We start from the raw sequence: 12735 nt of genomic DNA on the forward strand, positions 1-12735 counted from the left end.
AAACAGCAATATATGACGTCCTTTAAATGAGAACAGGCTGCGATTCCTAACGTAGCAATAGTGTTTATATACTGTATATCAGTGGCATGCCATGAGGCAAGAAGTGACAAACAAAACAAACAGAAACATCTTTCACTACTTACCAATTTAACAAGCTGCCTGTCTCACTCTGCATGGACATTATCCTCTTCTCCACTCCTTTCTGGCTGAAGAATTGTAAAATATTAATACATTAACAGAGTGAAATAAATATAATATAAATATTTATATTTATTGAATAGAAATAAATATAAATTTTTCAAATAATACTTTTGGCAAAAGATGCACAAAAAACTATGAAAATACCTCATTATACATAAAACTGTATTACTGCAAATTTGGGCATAAATACGGTGGCCCTGAGAGGCCCAAACGGACTGCAACTTAAGAAAACACCAGCAATAAGAAAAAGGCTGAAAAAACACACAAAACAACACAGAAATAGGAAAAACAACAACGGAAACAGGAAAAAACAAAACAGAAATATGAAAAAAACACAAGGGAAGTGTTTCTGGGGAGACAATAACCCGACGGACAAGTTGCAGGAACCAAAATATGCTAAGAATTACGCTGGGAGACACTTAAAAGAAGATGAGGATCTATCGGTTTTTGTGAGGAAAGAAAAGATGAGAGATACGTGTGTTAGCCTAACTATTAGCCTAAACATACGTCATCAGTATAATATGAATCATGATAAAACACGCCTACCATGTTTTGGGTTCCTGCAACTAGTCCGTCGGGTTATTGTCTCCCCAGAAACTCTTCCCTTGTGTTTTTTCCTATTTCCGTTCTGTTTTTTGTGCTTTTGCAGCGTTTTTCCTATTGCTGGTGTTTTCTTAAGTTGCAGTCTGTTTGGCCTTTCAGGGCCACCGAAAAGTATGAAAAGCGAAACAAATTATTGTGCAGAAAAACCGTTCCACAAAGTATTAAATTGATTTTACTGCTCTACGTGCTTTTTACGGTTGAGCACATTTAAACTAAATTATATTTTGTTTGATGTTCACCATAATATTTTATAAATCATATGTTTGCAAAGGCTGTGCTGTGAGGTACACCAATATCTCTGAAAGAAAAACCTGTTGTTCATGAGTTCAGAAATAAAGGCCTATATCTGGATTTTTTTAAAAGATATTAAACTATATTCATAAGAATCTCCTGCTTTTAAATGACTGGGCAGTGTGTGACGTGTTTAACTGTCAATATCTACAGGGAAGATTAAAATATGAATGAAAAATTCAGTTGGTGTGCTGACAAAGAAGCTGGTTGAACATATTACAGTCTCATAGATGCTAATTTGAAAGTGCTAATGAGCCTGAACCGTGCCTGTTTTATTGGACCAGACGTGGGTAGAGCTGCTCCCTCTATAATCATTGAAATTTTCCTTTTTAATGTACCAAAGAAGTTATTAATTTTCTGACACTCCACCTTCTCTGCATCACACCAGTTTGTCAAAGTGGTTAGCAAGAGGAAGCACATCAACTTGCTAACGCTAGCTGTGTTTCCATACAAAGCACAGTTTGTAACTGATCTCAGAACAGTGAAAGCTGAGCCAGCAGAAGCTTGTCTCACAAGCTGGTCTTCCATCATTTTACCGTCAAAAACCAGCAGCTTATCTACAATGCACATGCACAAACAGCTGCTAGCCTCTCAGCTTGCACAGCTCAAGTTATCGTTGTTAACAAGAGATGGACATGCCCGTAGAACAGGAGCAGCTACAATTTTTAATGAGTAGAAAACAAACACCAGTTTTAGCAAAAATAGCTAACTGCAACCACAAGATGGCTCTAACATAAAGAATTGATGCAAATGGGGGAGGCGCTTTATGAAAGCACTGTGTGAGATGAAAGGAGAGAGACTGATTTACTTTGGCACGTTTTAATGAATATTTATTTTTAGATTTGACATGGCAAGCACTGCTTGCCTTGCTTGCCCTGATGGAATGCCACTGCTGTAATGCTAATATTGCTATTATTACAAAGGCAGAAACAAAGTGGTCTGAGAAATTAAGTGAGAAGATATGTAGGTGAAATGAAAATAAATGTACTTTTGTCCCACTGTGAAATTAGTAAAATTGTGGAATTAATGAAACTTGCAATCTAACACAACAGCTGCCAGTGAATGGCTGAAATCACCCAGTTATATAAAGAGTAGAATAGTCGAAAATCCACAAGCTGAAGTTTTGTGAATGGTGACTAATCAGCTCAAGGTGTTAAAAAGTGTGTCAGAACTGAGCGAGTGTGGTAGTATAGTAATGAGTACCTCATTACTGAATCTAGTCACTTTTTCTTTACCTGGCACTGTCATAACAGCACTGCACTTTTAAAGCCTTGCCTCACCCTCTCTCTTTCTAACAGTATTTTACTTTGTTCCTCTCTCTCTCTCTCTTGCTCTTGCTCTCTCTCTGTCTCTCTCTCTCTGTGTCGTTCGAAGTTTACAGCTGTTGTCTGAAAGTTCACACTTCTAGTTTGGTGGCAGCCTTGCACATTATTTTCTTCCTCTTTTCTTCTTCTTCTTCTTCCTTGTGCGCTGCTCCACATCAGAGATCTAGAGAGGGGCCTTTTGTGTCTGACTTTGCCCCAAAGGCAGTCGTCTTGCAAGGCAGATTAATAATTACAGAGTACACAGCATCGGGGAAAACAATTTCAACATCTTTGATGTTAAACATGAGAGAAACCAAAATTACAAAGAAAAAAAGGATGACGAGGAAAGGTCTTGAAAGATGGTCTTTCTTTCTGTCTCCCTCTCTTTTGGCAGTACTTCCTGTTATTGTTGCTTTCCACTGTTTCGCTGTGCATCAAAAACATTAAGCAGGACTTAAAAGAGAGAGGCATCTGCCCCTGGAGGGCCACATTTGAGAAGGAGAATGGCAACTATTCTGTATGACAATGTCATGAAGCTATATATAATGTTTCATAGGATTTGGTCCATCTGTTTTATGTCTTGGCACTTCAGCAAGATATTGTTTGTTTAGTGTGGCATTAGGATAAATAGAAACCATGACCAAATATAGGCGGACAGAGCTGTCACGGCCCTGAGTTATGATTATGGGCTGTAATTGAAAGGTTTACTGTATACTTTCCTTTGGTTCACTATAAAACTCCTTTTAAGTGAAAAAGCCACGGATCATTGGAATGACAATTTACAGTGTCTCCTGTCTTGTACTTTAGAAAACCTTTTTTTTTTTTGCCTTGCGTATTGCAGAATATGCACCCTGACAAACATGGATGATTACTATGCGCTTTTAATAACAATATTAAATGAATAATAAGAAATCAAAAACACAACCGTAATTTAAAGATAATTCCGGAGAGATGGAGAGAGTCTCTTCAGACAAAAGATTCTTTATTCTGGGCTGATTGAAGTCTTGTATTGGATTCAGAAACTATTCAGACTAAGCTGCAATCCCCAGGGCTGAAAATAAAGCCAATGCGCAAGTGTTAAAACCTGCATTTCCTTAAACGGCCACTTGAGGCTGCTCTAATAGCAAGTCAGTCCAATATACTTCCATATTAAAATGTCCAACTTTACAGCACAAATAAACAGAGTCTGGTATAAAAAAGGTTTGTGTCTCTATAGCTATTTGCTGTGTAACAACTGCACAAGGGCTCACTTTGTTTGTAAATCATCCACTTAAGTTGTATTAAGGGGTAACTTGATACATCAAGTAGCAATAGTAGGCATCACCTCAGCTAATTTGAAATAGTCAGCTGGACCTCTTTTACCTGTTTATAGTATTTGTGTCTTTTGGTTCCCTTTAATGCATTAATCTAACAAATATGACTTGTGCAGTACAACCAGAATTCCAAATCTGTGCTTCAATAATGAAATGCAGTTGTCTGATGCTGACTGATAGCATCCCTCTTTCTCATCCAAATATGCACACTTCTCGCTAGAACAATTCATGATGAAAGTTCATAAACATTATAACATACTGAAAGTATGGTCTCAAATGTGTCATTTAATTTAATTTCAGTTCAGATCAATTTAGTTTTATTTATATAATGCCAAATCACGATAACCTAACAATCGTGTGACCCGTGATGAGCAAGCACTTGGCGACAGTGGGAAGGAAAAACTCCCTTTGAACAGTAAGTGTATAAACATGTAAATGAGTGAAGAAGAGCTACTTAGTACACCATAGGAGCACCCAACAGTGTGAGCTTATTGCAATAGAACTAAGAGATGGTTCAGAGTCACCTGATCCAGCCCCAAGTATAAGCTTCATAAAAAAAGAAAGTTTTGAGCCTAATCTTAAAAGTAGAGAGGGTGTCTGTCTCCTGAATCAAAGCTAGGAGCTGGTTCCACTGAAGCATTGTCAGAAAGCTGAAGCCTCTGCCTCCCTTTCTGCTTTTAAATACCCCAAAGATGATAGGCAAACCTACAGTCTAAGAGTGGCATGCTCTATTTGGACAATATGGTAAATTGAAGTTTTTAAGATCTTCATTTCAATTCAGTTCAATGCAATTTTATTTATACAGCACCAAATTACAGCAATAGGAACTAACAAGGCACTTTATATTGTAAGATAGACCCTACAGTAATACCTACAGAGAAAAACCCAACAATCATATGACCCCCTATGAGCAAGCACTTTGGTGACAGTGGGAAGGAAAAACTCCCTTTTAACAGGAAGAAACCTCCAGCAGAACCAGGCTCAGGGAGGGGCGGGGCCATCTGCTGCAACCGGTTGGGGTGAGAGAAGGAAGTCAGGACAAAAGACATGCTGTGGAAGAGAGCCAGAGATTAATAACAAGTATGATTCAATGCAGAGAGGTCTGTTAACACTTGGTGAGTGAGAAGGATGACTGAAGAAGAAATACTCAATGCATCATGGGAATCCCCCAGGAGCCTATACCTATTGCAGCATAACTACGGGAGGATTCAGGGTCACCTGATCCATCCAGATATCATAGGTCCTAATTATTCAAACCCATCTGATAACAATGAATCACAGTAGTCCAATCTAGAAACATCAATAGCACACCATTAATGTCTGTTAATTTACTGTAATTTTGCAGAAATTACAGTTAATGTTTTCTGCATTTGGATCATTTATTCTTTTAAGACTGATCATCTGAGGCTCTGTCAAACAATTGTGAACTCACACCTTGAAGTCTCTGCATAAGTGGGTTTTAAATCTGAGCTTTGGCTGGGTCATTCGAATACAGTCAGAGACTTGATTGCCCTCCAGTGTTGTCTTGGCAATGTGCTTCATATATTGTTGAGTCCTGGTGGCTCCAAATGTCTTTCATTTCACAATTGTTGAGGTCACTGTGGTCCCACTCAGAGCTTTAGAAATGGATTTGTACCCTTGCCCCGATCCACGCCTAACCACAATTGCACTGCAGAGATCTACAGAGAGTTCCTTGAAATTTATGGCTTGCTTTTGTTCTGACATGCAGAGTGAAAATAATTCTAAATCATGTCTATTGGAGTCACTTTGTTAAGGTGGTCTTAATCAAGAGACACAGCCCAAAGATAATATAGGTGTACACTATTGTTTTCAGAGTTATAAACCAAATCTTATTCACAGTAGTCGACACATTCAATGGAGTCTTTCATGTGGGAGAAGCAGCAGTGCTGACATTATCAGTGTTAAACCTGCCTCTCCACTTCAGATATTCTACAGACAGCGCAGTCAGTGTGACAGGTGTCAGTATGGAAAGACTTCTCTTTTCTTTCCATACTTTTCTTCCCCCCCCCCCCCAAAAAAAAAAACACTGCTAGTTTTACACTGTGTGCTTTAACTGTGACAAGTGGAGCTGAGGCGTCAAAGCTAAGACAACACAGAGGAGAAGCCACATCGTGCCTGAATCGTGACAGCGAGCGCCCACTTCGACGGATGCCGGCACGCAACGGCAGATGTACAGTCATCTGGAGTGTCGGTGACAGTTACAATGCATCTTCTTTTTATTTACTGTACTTGTTTATATCTGTAAATACAACAAAATAAATATTCTGGAACATCCTGCCACATGGAGTCCATCTGATGACCACAGTTGAGGTGAAAGGGTTCATCACAGACTCAGTGAACCTCTGATAGTCATAAACACAGACTGTAAGTTTGTAGATGCTTCAGTCACTCAGGTTGGTTTCCAATGCTTTTTATATCACTGCATGCAGCTTTAGTACTGAACATTATGAGTGCTTAAAAGTTGCACTTAGAAAATGAGATATCATGCAGAGGAGGCAGTGCAGAATAATAGGAATAAAAATGCAAGTAAACCGCTTGCTAGTACCCTTAGAGCACTGATGTTAAAGAGCAGTGCTGATGGGAAGGAGCTGAGTTTATGGGCAGTGTGGGCAGCTGTTCGCTCAGCAGGTACGAGCAGCAGTGAAACCACATGCAGCAGGTGTCTGAGTGCCGGGCAGTAAGGGAGCTGATGAGCAGCAGCAGGTGGGGAAGAAAAAGTTCCAGGTTTTAACTTTTAACACAATAAGCTCTTGCATTTTGAGCACTTCTGTCTTCCCATCGACGGATGATAAGTCAAGGTTCAAAGCTCAGCTAAATTAATCTGTAATACCCTGCTGGTATGCACAACGGAGCCACATCATATGAAGATGTGCGCATTCAAAATTCAGTAATTTCAAGTCGTAATTTCAAGTCACAACAAATACACAGCTTTTTTTCCACATTCTAAATTTTTATTAGGGCACCCGCTGTGATGCAACTCGGTCATTAATATTTAATTTTTAATATTTTCTTTAGACTAATTTGAGATGGAGTTAACCAAATAGATTGTTTTCCCAGTCCGTATAAAACCAGAAAGGCTTGCTGGGATGTTTTTGGAAGCATTTTTATTTATTTAAATAGTTGATTGAAAAATATGACATGCTGTGCATTAGGTTGCACCAACAGACCATCAATTCAACCTTTACTCCAGTTTTTGGTGAAGTGCTGATATTTTACTTTATTCATTACCTGATAATATGGTATTCCATCCACACTCATGTCCTCTATCACACCTGGAACCAAAAATCTGAGATTGAAACAGGCCAAAAATGCCAAAGTCTACAAACGAATGCATAGCATCATAGTAGCTCTGTCTTATAACTACAGTTTTTGGTGAAGAGATGGATAAACAGATTGTGAATGTTTATGATAGAAGTTAACTTTAATGTAGTTCAAAATATCCAATGCAATCTGACAGAAGTGCATTAGAGAGTCCTTGTTACCCACTGATATAGAAAACAATGATCTTTTCCACATCCATTGTTCATAGTTTTCTTTTCTTTAGACTGGTATCTGCTGATTCATGTGCACATGGCAGGTTAAAAAAAGTCCACATCTGGGGGATGAAGGGGATGGTAGTTGAGTGAATCATGAGCTTGTAAGGCTGACCCTAGAGAGCAATATTTGAGTCATACATGTGATGCATTTTTATGCTTCACTTGTATTATTTTCATATGTTTGAAATGGATGGATATATGTTAGATATGTTCATTTAAATTCATGCTGAATTATGATTAAATACTGTTTGGCTGAACAGAATGCGCTTTCTGCGATTTCCTTACCTGGATGACTGAGCCTGCATCAAGACACCGCTTGGTTTGGTTTAGAAGAAGGCTGCGATTTGAGTCAACATACCACAACTTACACTTCTTTCAAAGCCCTGTTGTCTTGGTTGCTATGGTGTCTGGTTGTCTTGACAAAATATATGTCAATATACTGGCCCAGATTGACCGCAAAAATTTCATCCAATAGTTGAAAGATTTAAGGCGAACACAGGGAAACTCCTTTTTTTAGCAGTCACGTAGGGACAAACCATTCAATTACATCATTCTGCTCAATCATGATAGGACAAACGAGTGAAAAATACAGTGCGTAGATACAGAAACACTTCCACTTGTGAAAGTTGACATAAACAAGTCAACTTCCAGGTTTTTTTGGGAGGGGTTCAGATATAATGGGGGCAATGACAAATGTGTCAGCAGCATTAGTCACACTCTGACTGCTCTGAAGATCAAACTGAGGCAGCACTGATTGCAAGCTTGACATCCATTTCCAAAGACATGGGTTTGCGATTGTGAAATTCCTGGTTTTCCCTGTAATGGCTGAAAAAGACATTCTCCAAAAATCCCATAGCAATTCTAATGTGTGTGTGTGTGTGTGTGTGTGTGTGTGTGTCGGGGGTTGGGGGGGGTGGGGTTAATGTCATCTTGTCAGGTGTGTGAAAACATCAGCGGATATATGTGCAGGAAAGCTTTATTTCAACCTAGTGAGAGGGGATGACAGTGAGAGCAACAATGTTTTCTTCCTCAAATCCTGAAAAAAATGTGGATAAAAAAGAAAAAGGGAGGAAAAAAAGCTATAATTGGGAAACAAACAACAGGGATGCAGCTGCATTTAATTTCCTGAAGCATGCTGTTTCTATCACAAGGTCTTTTCAGATGCACCAAGTGAGCTGAGGTTGGGAATGGCCATGAATCTAAACCAGCCTTTCCCACTACACTTGGCTTAATGAGGGCTACATGCAGGAATGTTGGTTCTCACCCCACACCTTTTTCCCTGTAGGCTTTTGCAGAGCAATAGGGTAGAACCAATCCTCTTTGAAATCATTTTTCCATCCGTTGTGGCCAAAACTGAAAGTTTATCCACAAATTAATCTCAATCATTAGCCAAATCATAAACAGTTTTAATTTCTTCCACTGGAGCCGATGATCTAGCGTGGCAAACTGGAGCCAAATTTTTAGTCTGCAAAATGAGAAAAGTATCCTACTGACATGTCAAAACTTCCCCAAATTAGTTCCCAATCCAAAAAAAAAAAAAAAAGTGGGACAGTGCATTTTCCATTCTTAAGCCTTCTGAAATGATCTGTTCCATCTGGCTGCAAAGAAGGGATTGTTTTTGTATGACCAGATGAAATTGCAAACTTCCCGGCATAATTATTTCAAAAAGCATCCTGTTTTGAATAACATTGTGCTATGAAGGAAACTGAAAGCTGGTAAACAACAACATGCTCCTCACATGGTCCAGCTTTTCCCGTTAGGGGCCTTTATATCAAGTCCAGACTGCTCTCTTTATGAGATCACGGAGAACGCCTTGTTCAGCTCTTGATGGTGAAAAAGGGATATCATCAGTTATGGAGACTGTTGAGAACGGTTGTGTGTATCGAATGTCCCTGTCCCTCATTAGCTGGTGTCCTTATTAAGAGTCTCCTTGCTATACCCCAGAGAAGCCCAAAGACAGTCTTCCATGTCACCTACCCCTCCCCATCCCTCGCATATTCCCTCTGTTTCTCTGACATGCCCTTTGAACTCCCCCCAGTCTCCAGCTCCACAGCAACGCTTTGATACAGGCTTCCTCTTTTCTCTTCTCAAGGTGAAGTGCTGGCTACATGTGTGAGTGTGTGCTTTTAAGCCTGAGATGGCCAAAACATGCATTTGGGCCCAATTATGAATCGTTACCTCTCTCATTATTGTGATGATGAGAAGTTGATCCTGTTTTCTTTTGTTTCCCGTGCACATTTTACGTTGTCAAATGAAAACAATGCTCTGTTTGAGGGGGGCTGGAGAGCCTGGAGCCTATTTGGCAGAATAATAGAAGCAGCTTTTTCCACCATAATACATCATGACTTTTCCCAATTTTAACAAAACTCTATTAAATTGATCATTTACAAAGATTTTTACAACATTTTCTTTTCAAAGAAGAGAGTAAAGGTAGGGTGGAGTGGGTGGAGACAATAGCAGTTTGAGTCAAAGGGAATGGTAAAAATGGCCTGTATTTATATAGCGCTTTACTAGTCCCTAAGGACCCCAAAGCGCTTTACATATCCAGTCATCCACACATTCACACACTGGTGATGGCAAGCTACATTGTAGCCACAGCCACCCTGGGGCGCACTGACAGAGGCGAGGCTGCCGGACACTGGCGCCACCAGGCCCTCTGACCACCACCAGTAGGCAACGGGTGAAGTGGCTTGCCCAAGGACACAACAACCGAGACTGTCCAAGCCGGGGCTCGAACCGGCAACCTTCCAATTACAAGGCGAACTCCCAACTCTTGAGCCACTCGATGGGAGTGAGACCTGCTATGATTGATAGTTTGGAGATCATGGACTAAAACAAAAGGACAGGAGGCAGAGCTGGAGATGTTTAGGTTTTCATTGGAATGACCAGGATGGACAAGGTTAGACATTCAGAGGAACGGAACAGCTCAGGTTGTGGGGTCTGAAGACAAATGGCCTGGTAAATGGCCTGTATTTATATAGCGCTTTACTAGTCCCTAAGGACCCCAAAGCGCTTTACATATCCAGTCATCCACCCATTCACACACACATTCACACACTGGACAAAGACAAAGTTAGAGATGCAAGGCTGACAAAGAAGAGGCAAATGGATACATTGGAAAATGAATAATAATGAATATGTGGCTTAAAGGAGGAAAAGAGGAAGATCACATAGAAGGTTCCTGGATTTATTGAAGGACACACAGAGAGTTGGTGTGACAGCAGTCTAAGCAGCAGCCCTCTTGGGCCTTCCCTAGGGTGTCCTTCCAGCTGCACATTCCTTAAACACCTCCACTAAGAAAAATCCTACTTAGATGCCCAAACCACATAAACTCGACAACTCAACACTCAAGTCCGAGAAGTTCCTGAATGACCAAACTCTTCACCGTATCTCTTAAGGAGAATCGAGACATCTTTCAGAAGAAGCTCATTCTTTCATTCAAAGACCACCACTCGTGGCTGTGGGTGACAGTAGGAACTTACACTGACCCGTAAATCGACAGCTCTCCTCGTCTCCACAAATCAATACAACATCTGCAATGCTGCAGATGCTACACCAGCCTATCTGCCTGCCTCTTTTCTTCCCTGACTTGTGAGCAAGAGCCTGAAATATTTGAACTCATCCGTTTGGGGAAGCAACTGATTCCCAGTCAAGAGTGGACAGCCTTCTATTATGTTCATGGAATAAAAAGGTCCTAATTAAACTATTTAGACCTGCAGATAAAACCAAAGCTATATAGACTGTATAAAAAAGAGTCAGGCTATACCCACATGTACACGGGTATTTTTGAAAACACAGCGTTTTCCACGCGTCTGAGCCTTTCGTCTACACATAAACAGCATTTTGGATGACTAAAAACAGAGATTGTTTTAAAAACGAGATTTTTGAAAACTGGTGTTTATGTGTGTGCGATTTAGTCACACAACGTCAAAGGTGTGCGCCTTTTTTGACGTCATGCTGTGCATGAGCTAAATTTCTACAATGGCGAATATACACAAAATACTGTTCCTGTTAATCTTGCTATCTGCAGTTTTTACACACTTACATATACACACGCAGGTACTGTCCCTCCATATACAGTGGGGCAAAAAAGTATTTAGTCAGCCACCGATTGTGCAAGTTCCCCCACTTAAAATGATGACAGAGGTCAGTAATTTGCACCAGAGGTACACTTCAACTGTGAGAGACAGAATGTGAAAAAAAAATCCATGAATTCACATGGTAGGATTTGTAAAGAATTTATTCGTAAATTAGGGTGGAAAATAAGTATTTGGTCACCTCAAACAAGGAAAATCTCTGGCTCTCACAGACCTGTAACGTCTTCTGTAAGGAGCTTTTCTGTCCCCCACTCGTTACCTGTATGAATGGCACCTGTTTGAACTCATCATCTGTATAAAAGACACCTGTCCACAGCCTCAAACAGTCAGACTCCAAACTCCGCCATGGCCAAGACCAAAGAGCTTTCGAAGGACACCAGGAAAAGTATTGTAGACCTGCACCAGACTGGGAAGAGTGAATCTACAATAGGCAAGCAGCTTGGTATGAAAAAATCAACTGTGGGAGCAATCATCAGAAAATGGAAGACATACAAGACCACTGATAATCTCCCTCGATCTGGGGCTCCACGCAAGATCTCATCCCGTGGGGTCAAAATGATCATGAGAACGGTGAGCAAAGATCCCAGAACCACACGGGGGGACCTGGTGAATGACCTGCAGAGAGCTGGGACCAAAGTAACAAAGGTCACCATCAGTAACACACTACAACGGCAGGGAATCAAATCCCGCAGTGCCAGACGTGTTCCGCTGCTGAAGCCAGTGCATGTCCAGGCCCGTCTGAAGTTTGCCAGAGAGCACATGGATGATACAGCAGAGGATTGGGAGAATGTCATGTGGTCAGATGAAACCAAAGTAGAACTTTTTGGTATAAACTCAACTCGTCGTGTTTGGAGGAAGAAGAATACTGAGTTGCATCCCAAGAACACCATACCTACTGTGAAGCATGGGGGTGGAAACATCATGCTATGGGGCTGTTTTTCTGCCAAGGGGACAGGACGACTGATCCGTGTTAAGGACAGAATGAATGGGGCCATGTATCGTGAGATTTTGAGCCAAAACCTCCTTCCATCAGTGAGAACTTTGAAGATGAAACGAGGCTGGGTCTTCCAACATGACAATGATCCAAAACACACCGCCCGGGCAACAAAGGAGTGGCTCCGTAAGAAGCATTTGAAAGTCCTGGAGTGGCCTAGCCAGTCTCCAGACCTCAACCCCATAGAAAATCTGTGGCGGGAGTTGGAAGTCCGTGTTGCTCGGCGACAGCCCCAAAACATCACTGCTCTCGAGAAGATCTGCATGGAGGAATGGGCCAAAATACCAGCTACTGTGTGTGCAAACCTGGTAAAGACCTATAGTAAACGTTTGACCTCTGTTATTGCCAACAAAGGTTATGTTACAAAGTATTGAG

General features: G+C 40.8%; 1 protein-coding gene across 5 annotated transcripts in view; it reads right to left on the minus strand.

The window, feature by feature from the left end:
- frmpd1a (FERM and PDZ domain containing 1a) overlaps positions 1-778 on the minus strand; it is a 112478-nt gene extending 111700 nt beyond the window's left edge. For 2 of the 5 annotated variants that reach the window (XM_082536515.1, XM_082536512.1), the window contains exons 1-2: positions 346-609; positions 144-206 (exon numbers count right to left, since the gene is read on the minus strand). The gene's annotated coding sequence lies outside the window, so the exon portion shown is untranslated. Of the gene's footprint in view, positions 1-143; positions 207-345; positions 610-747 lie in introns of those variants that run through there. The other 3 variants (XM_082536517.1, XM_082536516.1, XM_082536513.1) reach the window with 3 other exon arrangements.
- Positions 779-12735: the final 11957 nt, after the last annotated feature.

This window comes from Aulonocara stuartgranti (assembly GCF_965226115.1).
Source record: "Aulonocara stuartgranti genome assembly, chromosome: 6".
In the NCBI taxonomy this organism is placed as follows: domain Eukaryota; kingdom Metazoa; phylum Chordata; class Actinopteri; order Cichliformes; family Cichlidae; genus Aulonocara; species Aulonocara stuartgranti.